At 44.4% G+C, this 17,236-nt stretch overlaps 1 long non-coding RNA gene across 1 annotated transcript; it reads right to left on the bottom strand.

Moving 5' to 3' along the window:
• Positions 1-16,221: 16,221 nt before the first annotated feature.
• LOC119289884 lies at positions 16,222-16,817 on the bottom strand. The gene is made up of 2 exons (XR_005141640.1): positions 16,690-16,817; positions 16,222-16,472 (listed from the first exon to the last, which is right to left on the bottom strand). It is a non-coding gene; the product is annotated as an uncharacterized LOC119289884 (long non-coding RNA).
• Between the last annotated feature and the right edge of the window lie 419 nt (positions 16,818-17,236).

Genomic DNA, 17,236 nt, shown 5'->3' with positions numbered 1-17,236 from the left:
ATACCTCTGGTAAGTTCTGTGTAAATCACATTCACGCAATATAGACCTGATAACTTCCGTATAAACACCATGGTAACTTTGACACAGGAGTTCTTTTTTTTTGTGTTAAAGCATAGCAGTATTTTCTGTGTAAATAACATTGTAGTTTAGGCACCGCAAACCTGATAACATACAAGCAACACTGTCGTATTTTTTACCAGGAGAAAAAAGTTGAAGAAAAATAGCCCGGTAACTTTTATGTGAATAGCATTGTATTTACTTACCGTAGACCTGATAACTTACATACAGCATAATGGTAACTTTCACTCAGAAAAAAGTTCTTGAAAAATTCCCTGTTAACTTTTATGTAAAAAAGTGGTAACTTGCATTTCGCGGGGATTATAATTGAAGTACCACAGACCTGATAACTTCAGACCCAAAATAGGTCATCGAAACATAATAACATAGATTCTAGTTTTAAAAGTCTCGTCACGGCGGCTTTAATGGTAAAAAATGGATATTGAATTGGACCGATAGTTTGAATTACAAAACATTTTGAGTTTTCAAAATGTGGAGAATCTAGTATGACATTAGATTTTGTCATCTAGTAAATACATGCATGTGCATGTGGGTAGGGGAAATGAGGTGTACATATCTGTCTCTAACAACCAATATTTTAAATAGCACGCTATTTCGCCGTTATAACGCGGTTATAGCATATTTAGAAGGGAGACGTTACGTTTTGGCAAAATCAGACGCTACGGCGCTAATTACGTAATTAGCGCGCTACACACGCTATAACGTTGTAACGTTGTAACGTTACAATGTATAGACCATGCAAAACTGAAATAAGCACAGTCCAGCAGGCCCAGCAGGTCAAAACCAACCCACGACCACTAGCTTTCTCACTCCTTTTATTAGATTCTCCCACGAGACCTAACCGGCTAACCCTAGTTCTCACCTCTCATCCCTTTCTCACTCCTTTTTATATGCTGGATTTGGCCCTTATGCATATATTGCTTGCTCCTATGAAAAATTTAGTTACTTAAATACTTTATTTCTAGATATATTTGATTTTTTTTGCAAACGCTGTTTTGAAATATAGCACGCTATTAGCGCGCTATAACTTGTGTAGCATTTAGAGAAGGGTCTCGCTATATTTTGTAGCGCGCTATTTAAAATATTGCTAAAAACATAATGCTGTCCCGCTAGTCTAATCCTTATTAAGTTTGTTCATGAAAATGTCATGTTTTGTTCGTATAATTTGTAAAAAAAATCATGCCATTAAAAAAATTGTCCATATTTTTTTGTTCATGAAATTTTAGTTGTTCGCATAAATAATTTTCCTTCCTGAAAAAGATAGAAAGGCGTGAGAAAGGCATAGGAAACCAACTCTAGCCGCCTCCCCATGATTTGATCCCTCTCGCCGCCACCAGGGTTAGCCACCAGGTAAAGACCGCGGGGGGCGGCGGTGGCTGGAGGCTGCAACTCACTAGGAGCCCATTATGAAGGAGCTGGTGGGCTGGTGCATTACAATGACGATGTTGCGTGGTAAGGCTGTAGTGATTGACATGTGATGCTTGACGGTGGCATGGCTTAGTTAGCTCACGGAGGAGAGGTAGTCGGTGCATTGTTCCGCACGGTGACAAGGTTGACATCAGACCCAGACCTGTCCTGCAAGGCATGGGTGACTTTTTTTTTCAAAATATTTATGGGGAGTCTTCAAGTTTGGTTTGGGCGATGAGGCGGCAACGCTATCCCCCTCAGGGAATAATGTTCTTCCCGGTGTTTCCCCATTTCGTTGGTGTGTTTATCACTGGCGGAGAGCGTGTAAAGTTGTGTATCCGATGGATCTTTCGGGATCTGGTCGATTCAGGTTTCCGATGGATCCATCTGAATACAACCGGCGTTCATTATCTTCAGAGTTTCTACAGGCTTTATCGGCATATTCTTCTTTGAGGCGGTGATTTGTTTCGCAGATTGCGGCCGCCAGCATATACTGGTCTGCATCGACGACTTCATGCGACTGCTGCTAAAAGCTGTTGAGAAGTTTCCTCCACCGAGGCGGAGGCCTAGAGAAGGCATCGAGCTATGCTAATGGCGGACCGTCAGTATATGCAGGAGGAAGGAGACTTCGGCATCCCAAAATTTTGAATGGAATTTTGTCTTTGCAGATGAGTGTGTTTCTAAGGAATTGTGATACTTTATAAAGGGGAAGAAAAGTACATGAAAAATCTAGTGCTGTCCATAACTTGTAAATATATGTAGGGAACTAGGAATAGCTTGGCACGTAAATAAACACTATTCATGGTATTTTATTACCATCACCGTTGATAGATCAAAGAACACGCCAAGTAAAAACTCTGATTTCTCTCTCCTCTTGCAACCGCGTCGCCCCCGCAGGCGACCTCCTCCTCCTCCAGCCCCCCTCTCCCCTTCCTCCCCGCCGCCGTCGCTGGCGCCCGCTGCCGGCCTGGCCCTGGGGACGCTGGTGGCGGCGCCTCCCTGACCTTCCCCTCCGGGTGGCTCTCCGGTATGAGAGGGTGTCGGTAGTAGCCATCCTCCACCTCCCTCCGCGTATTGGGGGAAATCCTAGGACATGGTTCGGGGAGTAGCGTCGTCCGCGTCGCATCCCTTCTTCGAGGTGTTGCTTAGTACGCTGTAGATAGGAGCTTCGGGCTGTGTGGTTTCTTTCCGGAGGGCGCAGCGGTCGCGGGTCTTCCGCGCTTTGTCAAGTTGCTGGCATTTGTTTCTTCTTTTTCTTTTGGGCTTAATGTGTTGATCGTCCCAGCATTGCGATGTGTACAATGGTGGTTTGCTTTGGAATACAAAACGGGAAAGCCCTTTTTCGGTAAATTCAGATTTAGGTAATTGTATTCCTGCATTGCTCTATTTCCAACACTTAAATCAAGGGCGCTGAAGACTGAGAAGAGATTCGCACGAGGTCGGCCAGAAGACGAGATTATCTATCGCACTGACTGCAGCATGTAAAACAATACAACAAATTTGTTTTCAGCGACACATTTGCAAGGCGGACTTTTCTTCTTTTGAAGAAAGACAACCTATCTACCGAGATGATCGCGAGGCAGCGAGGCAGGTTGTTTTTTATTTTGAATCGTGTGAGGTCGGTCGCTTGAAAGGAGCCAAGTTAAAACAAGATTAAGGGAGCAAGTTCTTCAAGAGTAGCGGATGCTTTCTAGTTCATCTGGGACACACACGATTGGTGGCATAAAATTTTGTTCCGAGGAATAAAATGTTTTACCAAATCGATCTACTGCATGTTAATTTCATCCCATCCATTGGTGGCATACTAAACTAATGACCATTAATTTCGACCACATCCATCCAGATGAATCAACTGATAAAAACTTATTTCATATCAAGTTTCCTCTTCTCGCGGGTACATACTGTGGCGCATCAGCATCTAGAGTTCCCCTCCTATGAATTTACACTAGGATTCGCGAGGACTGGCTGGGCTAATTTGGCACCGCGACAACAGCAGTATTGTGATTCTTTGCAGTACCCATCTTTGTTGAAACCATAACGAGCGCATAGCTCAGGGCATAGCACCTCCGGGTAGGGACCCGAGCATTCCGGCGCCACCATGCACTGATCTTCAAAAGGCGGCCAAGAGTGTCAGTTTTTTTGTGTATGGTTCATGATACAAACGCACTGGATGAACAAAATTTACTATGTATGCAATGAGGAATTGAAAAAAAAAAGACACCAACCTGCTTGTGCGGTGGAAGAGGACAACAAGATTGCGGCCATGGCCACAAGAACCGCCAAGCATGCAGCCCTCGTAAGGTTCCTCTTGGCGATTTCCATGGCGTGTTAGATAGCCTTTTTCTTCCTTTTACAATCTTCTTGTATGTTTTGTGGCTTGATGCAGATATTCTCTTTGCTAGTGTTTATATAGTCTACGTGTGACAGGTGCACAGATTGGTATCTATCACAATAATGAGTATAATTTCTTTCCGGCGACGGTTAATTGACATTCCAAAGTAAGAGTGAGATATACTAGTCCACATATCTAGAATTAATTGACATTGATTCCCTCTCCGCTTTTTCCATGATCATATCTTGTAATATCTTTTTTTCTAAAGAAACTATCTTGTACCTATTTTTTTTAAACACAGTACAGGCAGACGTTCAAACGTACGCTCACTCCTATGAACACACGCGTGTGCACCCTACCAGGGGCTGCGCTATGGGGTATTCTTGGGTCTTCATGTGAATACCCATGATTTTAGCAAAACAGTGACAATTTTCAAAAAAGAACAATAATTTTGGCAAAATGAATACACATGAATACTCGGTTGCAAACCTGGAGCCGCCACTGCACCCTACCCCTATAGTACCGGAAATTGAGTCGATTTATCGACTTCAGATTGACGAAGTCACCACACACGCCAATGAATATCTCTTTGTTTTGTTCATCTTGGACTTAAAGATATAAGTAGCATACAGGAAGTTCACAAGTGGTTCACCGACAAAACCTCTTGGAGCAAAAGATCATATCCGTCGGTGTGAGCTCATGGGGGTAAGGAGGCCCATGCTTCGTCACAGCCTCTATGCTTTGCCGGAGCGCCTGCAATTATTTTTGTTAGCATTGTAGAAAATATTTTTTTCGAACAATGGTGCTGCTCTAGCATTAATGATTTAGGTCCATATTTTGGAACATTATGGCCCCATGTACTAACCTAGCACAGGATAACAACACCGCCACGATGACGACGAACTCGACAAAGATCATCAAATTCTTAAGCCAACTCAACCCGGTCCTGACTTGCACCCTCGCCTATTTTGCTATTCAATGTGAGCACAAACTTAGAGTAATCATCCTCTGCTTCCTCCCTAGTCTTACACCCTTGAAAGCAGTTATTGGTGTACTTGTTCATGACATGTCTGCCATGACTTCTCCAAATTCCGCTGAATGATCAAGGACTAGATGATTTTCTGGTGCGGCACTACACGAAGTCAGGTAACTTTTCTATTAAATCAGCATATCATAGAGAGTGGGAACTAAAGTTTGGACAATGTTTACATGCAAATGATGGTAAAGGAAGTATGAATTCAAATCAATCTTGGGCTGACATTTGGACGCTGAAAGTTCCAGGGAAGATCAAACACTTCCCGTGGAAAGTGTGTCGCAGAATCCTCCCATGCATTGGTGTCCTGACAAACCCCCATGTTACTACACATGCTCAATGTCTAATTTATGAGTTATTAATTCCCTCTGCAGAGACAAAGAAAAAAATCCATTCAGATGAGTAGTGAATTCATTGTAGACAATTTTGAAGAACGGATCAGTACACGTTTAGTGAAATGGCTGTATGCACAGATACATACGATTAAAGGACATATTTCTTCTTCAGTCTTATTTCATCATATGTATAAGTGTGCATGCAATTTTGATATTACTCTATTTTTTGCTCTCATTTACCTTATGTCTTTTCAGACCAAAATTTTTTCTTACTCATACCCAAGACACCAAATAGAAGGAAGTTGCAGCAGTTTAGATGTCACAACAGCTGTCATGTTTAAACTAGAAGCTATTTTCGTTTTTTTGTGGCAATACCCGATATGTTCTTCCGGTAAAAAAATGGATATGCTCCTATAAGATCCAACCCTTTCTTTGTGAAAAATTGTAATTTCATATTATTATTTGCTGGCTCAATTTGATCTTGAATATGATTGTTCTGTGTGGACAACGCCCTTCTTGTAGCTTTCATTAGGCAATAGGAACTGTTGTTGCAAATAGAAACAACCTACAAATGTCTACTTGTCCTGCAAATAAAAAAAGAACAAAAATGCACCTCTTGATATAAAATTCATTTTGCAGCAGCTTGCAAGTGACTAAGGACTTGGAGAGGACCATCATGACCAACCAAGGAGGACCACAGGAAAGGTAGAACAATTGAGTTTGGTCCATGTTCCTTTGAGGTCAGCATGTTCCTTGTTCTTCAAATCAATTTGCCATGGCTCATTATTTAGTTGCATGGTGTCGGTGGAAATGACACGTATGGGATCAACTGGGATCCCTACTACGGTCGCAGGGCGCGGGGTCGAAAGAAGAGCGGGATCGACAGCCAGTTCAAGCACACGGATAGTTTACCCATGTTCGGGCCGCGAGAATGCGTAATATCCTAGTCCTGCTTTAGTGTCTATTTGAGTGTTCTTGGAGTTCTTGAGCTAGCTACGATGAATAACTTGTCAAGGGGTCCGAATCCCCCTCCAGCATGCTTCAGCCCTCCTTTTATAGTCAAGGGGATCGCCACAGTGGCACACAGGAGGTGGCATCGGTGTACAGTGGCTAAGCTTATCGCTAGCCATTACGGGACAAGACGCATTTAATGCGCCCCTTAGGTGTCCTCACTTTATCGGGGACGGAAACCAGCCCCCGTCCCGTCCGTCGCTGCCCCACCTCAGTTCGACACGCGTCCAGGCCAGCGGTGTGCATGGGAGCGGTGGTGGAGCCTTGGCGGGCACGGGTCTGGCTGCGGCCCCGCGAATGTCCTCGGCAAGAGCCTTGTCGGGGCCCCGGCAAGGGTCTTGCCGTGGCACTGTGGTCGTCCCCGGCAAGGATCTTGCCGGAGGTCTTGTGGATGCGTTCGACAAGGGTCTTGCTGAGGCTCGTCGTCTTCTGATCCTTGTCTTCACAAAGATCTGCATGCCACCACGGAGGCGCCTCCCGAGCTTTGGTTCCAATATGGTTGGTGGTGTTGGAACCCTTGAGGCTCAAGGGCGGCGCACTCTGCTGGCGGGCAAGTTGCCCTGGCAAGGCTCCTGCCGGAGCTGCGGAGGCTGCCCCGGCAAGGGTCTTGCCGGGGGAGTCCACCTCGCCCTTTTGGCTTTTGTGTTCTTGGTCTTGGTGTTGTTTTGACCATCTTGTGGCTTTGACTCTTCTCTTTGCCCTGCTAAGTGTGGCCGTGGGCGTGACTCAGACTGCCCGTGCACAAGTAAGGGGTACAAAGGAGTGCTCCTACTTTGGTACACCGACACATGGTTCTTCTAATCTGATAATTGGTGAGTTCTAATATAGGCAAATTGCGACGAAAAGAATGTTTGAGGGTGATCAACTCATGTAGGTTTTGTTTTTCTCTACAACTTTTGGACAAAAACAAAAAAAACAAGAGTGATGATGATGATACTAAGGAGAGGGTTGGCCTGATCCTTGTTCTTCAACTCAATTTGCCATGTCTCATTAGTTTCATGGTTCTTCTAATCTGATAATTGTTGTGTTCTAATACAGGCAAATTGCAAGGAAAAGAACATTTGAGGGGTGATCAACTCATGTTAGGTTTTGTTTTTCTCTACAGCTTTAGGACAAAAACAAAAAAACAAGAGTGATGATGATGATACTAAGAAGGAGAGGGCACACAATATTGATCAGTGTGTTTATCTTTATTGTTCCGTGGCAATGCACGTGCATTGTCCTATTTCTAAATATATAGGTAGAACCCATACTATCTCATTTTTCCTCTCCATGCAACAATGCCGCATCATCAAGTCATGCATAGCGTTCTCCCTCAAAAAAAGAGTCTATGTAGTCATAAGTTACTTTTTTTCCTTTAATCTCTCCATGCAAAACAAAACATCTCATGCATGACTTTTTTGGGGAATTAAGTCATGTTATATTTGCTTTTGCATTAATTTTAGTCTTCTACCACTTATCCATACATCCTTTTAACAAGGTTCGCGCAACAACGTGCGGGGCATCACCGAGGTTATTATTTTTCCACCAAGTATTAAGGTTATTATTTATTTTTGTTTTTCTTTGTTTCTTTCTTTATTTTCACTTTTCCATTCTTTTGCATTGGCTTTCTTCTATTTTTTCCTTTTCGGTTTTATTTTTCCTTTTTCGACATCCTTGGAATAGGTTTCCTTGAAATGGGCTTTCTCCCCGAGTCCTTAGTTTCCTTCATTTGTTTTTGTTTCTCTATCGGTTTGATCGGTCACGTCTTTGTTCACCACATATCTTCTTTTTTTTAGTACACGATGTAGTGTAGATAGGAATCGTTTTGTTGATACATGTTGAATTTTTCTAAATACATAATGCACATTTTTCTTAAATACGTGTTTTGAACACTTTTATAAACACATGGGCAACATTTTTTCAAATCCATGGTTAATATTTTTTTAATGGTAATACACATTTTTATCACATACTCCTTTCGTTCCTAAATATAAGTCTTTGTAGAGATTTCACTATGGATTACATATTGAGCAAAATGAGTGAATCTACACTCTAAAATGCATCTACATACATCTGTATGTGGTTCATAGTGGAATCTCTCCACATACTTATATTTAGGAACGGAGGGAGTACAAGTTATATCTTTCGTATACATCAGGAATATTTTTTATACACATTTTACACTTTTTTTTGAAAAACATGACACATTTTTCGTATACATTTGAAACACATTTTATACACGTCAAACATTTTTTAAATATCTTATTAACATATTTTTCAAATATATTGTTTCCATGTCTAGTTTTTTATATGAATTATACATTTTACACATTTTTAACATACATTATTATATTATTATAATGTGTATTTTTGTATTCGTATTTTTCATACACAGTGTACATTTTTGTACACAGTTAAAACAAAACTTTTATACACTGTTAATATTTTCTGAATACATGATTATTATTTTTCAAAAAATATATTTTTTGAGTGCCACGTTTTCACAGAATGTACATTTTTGTATATCAAGTACATTTTGGCATACATGTTTTAATAGTTTAAATGCAAAAACAATATTCTCTAAAAGTACATGTTTTTTTTTTGCGGGAAAGGGAGTTTCATTTATCAGATAATATGATTACAATCAGCAGCAACAATACTCGCAATCTCGTCAGGAGGCGTGCGCAACCAGCACGCAGTCCGCTGTTGCGTTCGTCCCATTTGAGCAAGAGTATGACTAGCTATGTTTACATTACGCCTGATCTTGATTATATGGATCCTCCTTTCTTGAGCCAGTAGCGATCTGATCTCCATTACTCTATGAGTATGTGCTGATCGATCTTGCCCAGATGCTGAGATCATTTGTACAGCTTCGGCACAATCGGTCTCCACCACAATGTCCAGTTTAGTCCAATTGAGGGCCAAAATAATACCTTCATGAATTGCTGCCAACTCGGCCTCCAGCGCGTCTATGCAGTTCCCAAAACCTCTGATTGCAGCAAGCACCACAGCCCCAGTGTGATCACGGAGAAGCATCCCTGCACCAACGGTACCATCTGTGAGCAAAAAGGACCCATCGACGTTGAGTTTTGTGCGGCCAGGCGCTGGCGGTGTCCAACGTTCCACATGTGGTATGGGCTTCTGCTTCCATATGGGCTCACCAAAATAATCCACCACCTTTTTACCTTTGGTCGGGTCCGCATCAGGGTATTGTTCCAACGACAATAGCGATGACACATAGCTAGCAAGGAAGCGCCGAGAGGCCTCGATTGAAACAGCTGGTTTATGGTGGGTTACTTCATTGCGAACATGCCAAGCCCGCCATAGGATCATCATAATGAAGAGTCGTTGGGGATCAGTCCGTTTCTCAAGGAGACGAAAGATCCACTCCGGCTCAGTATCTTGAAGGCCGGCCTCATTGGGGAGGTCCCAAACTTGTCTCATAGCATTCCAGAGGCCGACTGCATGGGGGCAGCGAATGAGGGCATGATGAGCATCCTCCGTGTCATGTCCACATATGGTGCAAGCCTGAACAGATTGCATGTGTTTCAATTTTTTTGTAGCTTCTGTAGCTAGAGATTCATGTGCAGCTTTCCACGCAAATATATGTACTTTTGGCGGTGCTTGACTCTTCCAAATCAAGTCCCAGACAGGGCGCCGGCCATCCGGACGAGCGCTGGATGCTCTAAGATCATTTTCAAACATTTTCTCCTGTAAACCAAGAGAGTATGCACTCTTCACGGAGAACAAGCCGCGGTTATCAGGAAACCATGCCACAAAGTCAGACTCCAGCCGTTGTGAGGGTTTGATTTTCATGATCACGTCAATGTCAACTTGATAAAAATAGTGTTGTACCAGCCCTCTGTTCCATGTTCCATCAGTGGTTAATAGTTCAGCAACCCATTTGAGGCGGCAACGTCTTCTAGGGGTAATGGGTCGACATGAAGTGCCACGGGGAATCCATGGGTCTCTCCATATCCGGACCTTTGCACCGTTACCTATACGCCATATAATTCCTTTCTTCAGCAGTTCGAGGCCGTATTCAATAGCTTTCCAAGTGGAGGATGCATTACCCGTAAAAACTGTGTCTACCAGTGGCCCATTTGGTTAGTACTTAGCCCTGAGCACTTGGGCACAAAGACTATCGGGTTTTTCTAATAATTTCCATGCCTGCTTAGCCAAAAGAGCCTGATTGAAAATCTGCAAGTCCCGGAAGCCCATGCCTCCGCATGTCTTTGGTCTGATCATGCAATCCCAGGAAATCCAGTGTGTGCGCCACTGATTCTTACTAGAACACCATCAAAACTCTCTTATCATTTTCATAAGATCTTCACAGAGCCCTGCAGGTAGTTTAAAAACACCCATCAAAAAGGTTGGCAAGGATTGCGCGACCGCTTTGATGAGAATTTCTTTGCCGCCACTAGAGTACTCTCCTCACTGAACCATTCTTTTTAATAACTTTTCTTGAATGCTTTGAAACTTCCCTCTGGTCATACGACCCTCTGGGGTAGGGAGACCCAAGTATTTAGGCTCAAACTCCACTTGTGTAACTTGTAGCACATGCTTGATTTCCTCTTGTACCACATTTGGGCAAGCCTTCCCAAACATCAAAGAGCATTTATCAGTATTGACCAACTGTCCGGTACCTTGCGCATACGTGTTGATGACATGCTGCACTGGCAGAGCTTGCTCAGTTTCTGCTTTAAAAAAGAGCATTGTATCGTCCGTGAATAACAAATGTGAGATACCAGGGGCTCTACGACATATCCTTAGAGGCTCAATCTGCTTGTCATTGATCTCTTTCTGAAGTAATGCTGAGAGCCCGTCTGCAACTAATAAAAACAGGAAAGGCGACAAGGGATCGCCTTGGCGGAGGCCACGTGACGGGGTAAACGAATCCAGCAAGGTTCCATTGAATTTGACAGAGTAGCTCACCGTGGTCAAACATGACATGATCTAGTCGATCCACCGGTGAGAGAAACCTAAGCCTTTTATCGCCTTCTCAAGGAAACCCCAGTCCACTTGATCATAAGCTTTTGACAAGTCAATTTTGTATGCACAGAAGTTCTTCCCTGGGTTTGTGTTCTGTTCAATGAAGTGAAAGCACTCAAAGGCCACGAGGGCATTGTCTGTAATTAGCCTTCCAGGGACGAACGCACTTTGGTTCACCGAAATGATATCATCAAGAATGGGCCTTAGTCTGTTTGCTAAGCATTTTGCAATCACCTTGTAAAGTACAGTGCACAAACTGATAGGCCGGAACTCGCGCAAGTTCGATGGTTGATCCACTTTAGGGATGAGAACAATTGCGGTATGATTAATATTGGCTGGCATATTACCTGTAGCAAAGAATAGCTTGACTGCTGCAATAACTTCCATTTTTATAGTCCCCCAATTCCTTTGATAAAACCTGGCCGGGAAGCCGTCTGTACCTGGAGCCTTCAATGGCCCAATCTCAAAGAGAGCATCTGATATTTCTTTGTCAGAGAACTCCTTACATAGGGCTCCATTCATATCTTCAGAGACCTTTTTTTCAAACAAATTGACGATATCACATGGGTTCAGATTGGGGTCCTGAGAGAAGAGGTTCTGAAAGAATTGTGTGGCCATCCCTTCGAGCTCAGCCTGTGAGGATACCCAGCTGCCATCATCCTTCTGAAGTTTCATGATTTTGTTCTTTTTTGCACGCCACATTGCTTTCCGATGGAAAAAATTTGTATTACGGTCCCCCTCTTTTAGCCAACTAACTCTAGAGCGCTGCAACCAAAGCATTTCCTCTTTATATAAGAGTTCATTCAGCTTGTCCGAAAGCTTCCTCACCTCTTTACTATCAGCTGCATGCAGCAGCAAACTATTCAATTCAGAACGTACTGATTCAAGCTCGCGAAGTATGTTACCAAACTTGCGACTGCTCCAAGCTTGCAACGATTTCATCACACTTCCTAGGCAATCCTGGATAGCGTCCAGGTCGCTCTTATCACCAGCTGAAGCCCAAGCCTGTTCAATAATTTCTGGCAAATCAGACGCCCTTTCCCAAAAGAGTTCATACTGCCAGCATCGTCTCTTATTCTGTGGCAATTTCTCAGCTTGAAGACGGACCAGCAGTGCACAATGGTCAGAACATGAGGAAATAATGTGTTCGACCGAGGCATCAGGGAAAGTATCTCGCCAACCTGCATCAGCCACGACACGATCGAGCCTCACCTTGACATTCTTCCTACCTCCCCTTTTATTATCATAAGTGAAGGGAACTCCTTTAAAGCCCAAATCAACAAGTTTGCAATCGTCAAGGGCATCACGGAAGGCCACCATTTGCCATTCAGCTCGAGTGGTAAAGGAAAAGTGCTCAAATTGCCATAGTGCTTCGTTGAAGTCACCCATGCATGACGGTCCATGGCAAATCTGACTTGGATTTCAACTGCCTCAATGTGTCCCACATGAGATGTCTATTTTCTGCCTTTGGCTCTCCATACACACAAGTTAATCTCTATGTCACAGCGTCTGGAGACGATCCCACATATGTATCAATGTACCGTTCATTGAGATCTTTTATTTCCACATACAAGTGCTCATCCGAGAAGAGTGCCAGCCCTCCACTGAACCCTGCACTGCTTATTCCTGCAAAGCCTCTCAGGCCTAGCCGATTTCTCAAACGCCTAACTTTCTCTTTATCTTGTCTAGTTTCACAAAGGAATATAAGACTAGGATGATGTACTTGATTTAGGGACACCAGGTCGCGGACTGTCTTGGAGCCCCCAATTCCTCGGCAATTCCACGCCAAGCAGACTGTATCTCCTGTCGTTGCTGTTCTTTGTAATAACGGCGACAGAATAGCAGTAGGATTCCTGATACAACCACCAGGGTCGAACTGTGTACCTGCATGACCAAGAGTACTACTGTGATCCCCTCCCGATTCTGCTACTTTTGCATGGCCACTCCCAATCGTTTTGTAGTTCCTCCTTCCGCTCGCAAGGGATTCCTGCAAGGAGCTGCTCAATATCCCAGATCTGGCGGACGGGGCCGCACGGGCGGACGATGCCGCAGAGGCGGACGGGGCCGCAACATGCGCGCTCCGGAGGTGGGTTCCCCGTGCGAGGCTATCGCCGTTCACGCCGGCGAAGGGCGTGCGTGGTAGCGGCGGCTGGGCTTCGCCCTTTTTCCGCCAGACCCTAGCGGCCATCCTTTGAAGAATCTTCTTCCTCTAAAAGTACATGTTGTATTGTCTATTTCTTTTATAAACGTTGTAGATTTATCGTCTCCACTAAGTAATTTTTTAATACATGTTTAATATTTTTTAAATTCAGTATTAAAATTTTCCAAATATAATTTTGATGCCCACTTTATCATACGCATTGCATTTTGTTTTGTATACATTTTCCGTATACATCACAGAAACTTTTCTATAAAATTTTAACATTTTAAAATTATGTAAGGTGTTTAAATAATATAAGTATTTTTTGAATATCTGGAATTATAAAAATAATAAAAGGAAATACAAATGGATTTTTTTCAGAAAAAGCAGTGTAAAAAAAGAACGATTTGAGGCCTGTGACACTGTGCCGACTCAGTCTCGTGCTCAGACAAGGCAGCCATCTGTCTAGCTGTGAGCGAGACATAGGCGTGCCACAGCTATACCTTGCATTTCAGGTTCCACTTTGCCAGAAATGAAGAATGGACATAGCATTGAATTGACGGTCTTGTGCAGCATAGTTTTACTTGGCCACCTGAAACCTAAGCCTGCGGGTGAAGCTTTTCGGTATTGCTTCCAACTCTTTTTCACGAGTTCTTTGAGGCTATAAGAACTATATCGGTCTCAAGACATATTCAGACTTCAAGTCAGGCATCCAAGCAGTGCTTTCTAGCTTTCATCTATTGACAGGAAATGAGTATAATTTAACAATACTTTTCTTCCTTGGTCAGCTATCAAATCAGATAAACATAACAGAAGCTTTCTAGTTCATCTAAGGGCATCTGCAACCGAGACCCACAAACTGCCCGCATACGTCTGGACCGTATTGTACGGACCGCGGCAGTCATCCAACGCGGTCCTGTATCGGTCCGCTGGATGGTCCAGACGTGTTTTCTCCGGCAAACTGGAGACAAACGTGGGGCTTTGTGGGCGTCTAGACCGCTGCCACGCGTGCGCCTGATCACCCTGGCCCACCAAAACCCCCTCCCTTGCGAGAGCACGCATCCCGCCCAAAATTGCCAGCGCCACCCCAAAGCGTTAGTGCCCGCCTTCATGCCGGGCCAGAGCGTACGCGACCGCTCACTGATGTCGGCAATAAAGCAGTGGGCTGGCCGAAGAGAGCACCGCCCAGGCCGCTTCCCGGTGCTCGGGACTGCTCCGCATTCAAATGACACGATGGCCGTCCGTCCATGTGTCAGCGGTCCATATTAATGACATGCGATTGCCGAGGCGGCTACTTCGGCATCACCCATTTGTCCCTTTGCCACCCATCATTGCTATATAAACTGCTACCCCGAAAATAATCGCAGTCATGCGCCTCCGATCCCTCTCCACATCACTCTCACCATGGATTCCTCCCACTCCAAAGTTCTCTGGGACCGACTGACACCAAACCAGAACAAGGAGATGGCCGTCATTGCTGTCGGCAGGCGGACAGAGGACGACGACGTCCCAATGGAGGACGCGGATGACGACGAGCCGGCGCCACCTCCTCATCCTTGTCAGCCTCCTCTTCCGTGCCAACCGCTGGTGCATTGCACAATGACCATCGGCAGGGCCCTTGCCCAATACATGGGCATGGTCCTCCGCCAAAGTTCATTGGGATGGGCTAACGCCAGACCAGAATAAGGACATGGCGGCCATTTCTGCCGGTTGTCTGGCCGGTAGGCAGACAGAGGATAGCGACATTCCAATGGAGGACGCAGACGAAGACGAGCCGGAGCTACCATCCTCATCTGTGCCAGCCTCATCTTTCGGGCTACCCTCATCGTTACATATCACCATGACCATCGGCAAGGCCCGTGCCCATTACATGGACATGGTGCGGGAGGGGCAGTTACGGGAGTCGTAGGCCCACGCTGCCTACAAGTACCAACTCCTCCAGGAGCAACTACAAGCGGAGGAACAGATCGCCGCCGGCAGCAGGCGCTGCTCCACTACAACCACTCTGCCCGCGAGATCTGCCTCGCCCTCAGGCGCTACCGTCAGCGTTAGGCGGAACTAGCAGCCGCATATATGGAGTTCGACGAGGCGGCGGGCGAGCTATGGGGCAAGACCGACGAGAAGGTGGACATCTCCGGCGACGCCGAGGCCATGCCCCACCACCACGGCCATGAAGCAGGCACATCCGCGTCACCGCCGTGAAGAAGAGGAACAGTAGCGCATGGTAGGTCGCCGCTGCTCGGGTCCCGAGAAGGCCACCGCTCCTTCCCTCCCGTCAATACAATGTTTGGTAGGCTGAGCATTGTCGGCCTATTAGTCGCTTGGTGGCGATGTGGTGGCGGACAACTTCAGGTTCCGGGGCTCCGGAAGCGCAGTTGGAGAAGGCGAAGCTTCTTTTTTGGGGGCTCATGGCCGGAGATGGGGAACGGGCACGGGCGGTCTTTTAGTTTAGGTATTATATCTCTAGAGTCGGACGAGCACCGCTTTAACTATGTCCAAAGGTAATGAATTCTGTCATGTTTATATGAAATCTAATGAAAATCCACAGCGTTTGAATGAACTTCGCCCGGTTTTATGAGAATTCCATTGTGTTTGAACGAATTTCACCTGTTTGGTTCGAATAGTGTTTGCAATATATGCGTTGGATGACGTCCTCCTGCATCCGTGTCCGTGTAATGGCCCCTGTCCGCGGATGGATGCGGGAGAAAATTTCTGGGTCGCCGTTGGAGATGCCCAAGCAGCACACACGGTTGGTGCTATTTTTTTTTCTGGAACGCATGAGTCACTGAGTTAAATGTTACTTCCTCCGTCCGAAATTAGTTGACGCTGAAATGAATGTACGTAGCACTGAAATACATCTACATACATCTGTTTGAGATTCAACTAATTCCGGACGGGGAGAGTATATATCAAATCGAATTATCGACCATTTTTGATCACATCCATCCAGATGCATTATTTAACAAACTTATTTAATATCAAATATTACCATCTCACCAGTACATATTCTGGCAGAATAAGCATCTTGAGCTATCTTCTAAACATTACAACAACATTCTACAAAATTTCTACAGTGTCCTGTCTCGCCGAGACCGGCTGCAACACAATATTCACAGCAACGCTGATCATAGCAATCTGGCATATCATAGCACCTCTTCTGCCCTGCAAAAAGTGGTTCAACAGTCAAATTCCACTATATGGTTCTATGTACATGGACTGTAGAAACAAAAGATACTCTCTGTATTACTTCATATACGACATTTTTGGCACTGTCATAGTATCAAACAACGTATTATATTAAGTTGCAAACAGAGTAGTATCTATGGATTGTCAAGCCAAAAAAGAGGACAGTTAGATCTTAGAAAAAAATGACAGTTACCTTTTGCAGCCGACAAGGGCAGAGTTGTGGCCGTGACCACAAGCACTAGCAAGCATACGACCCATGCGTTCCTCTTGGTAGGCACCATGGCGCCTTAGCAAGTCTTCTCTTGCTTTTTGCACTCTTGTTTATGCGTCCTATGGTTTGATGCAAATATTCACTTTGATGGTGCTTTTATAGTGGAACAGAAACACATATCCCATAACTTTGTAATTAATGTCCTCCAATTTTAATCGAGAACTAAATGGTATTATAAAATAAGACTGGGATACATATCGCAGGCAACATTTATTTACTGCATACACCATTTAATTCTTACTTCTGAAAGTGAAAAATATCATAACTTGAAACCCGAGATTAATTTTGTGAAGGTTTGATCTACATAAAAAAAATTCTATGTCATTTCGTATATGATCACCTTTCAATCATACTTGCCAAATGTCTGTGCATTACCACGGAGCAACAAACTTAGACTTAATGAATTTGGTTGGAACAGCAATGCACGTCAGATGTGATTCATGGCCATGTTGTGGTAAATATGACATCA

This window comes from Triticum dicoccoides, chromosome 4A (assembly GCF_002162155.2).
Source record: "Triticum dicoccoides isolate Atlit2015 ecotype Zavitan chromosome 4A, WEW_v2.0, whole genome shotgun sequence".
Taxonomy (NCBI): domain Eukaryota; kingdom Viridiplantae; phylum Streptophyta; class Magnoliopsida; order Poales; family Poaceae; genus Triticum; species Triticum dicoccoides.
Note: the sequence above shows the minus strand (reverse complement) of the source record. Positions and strands in the feature narration are given on the sequence as shown.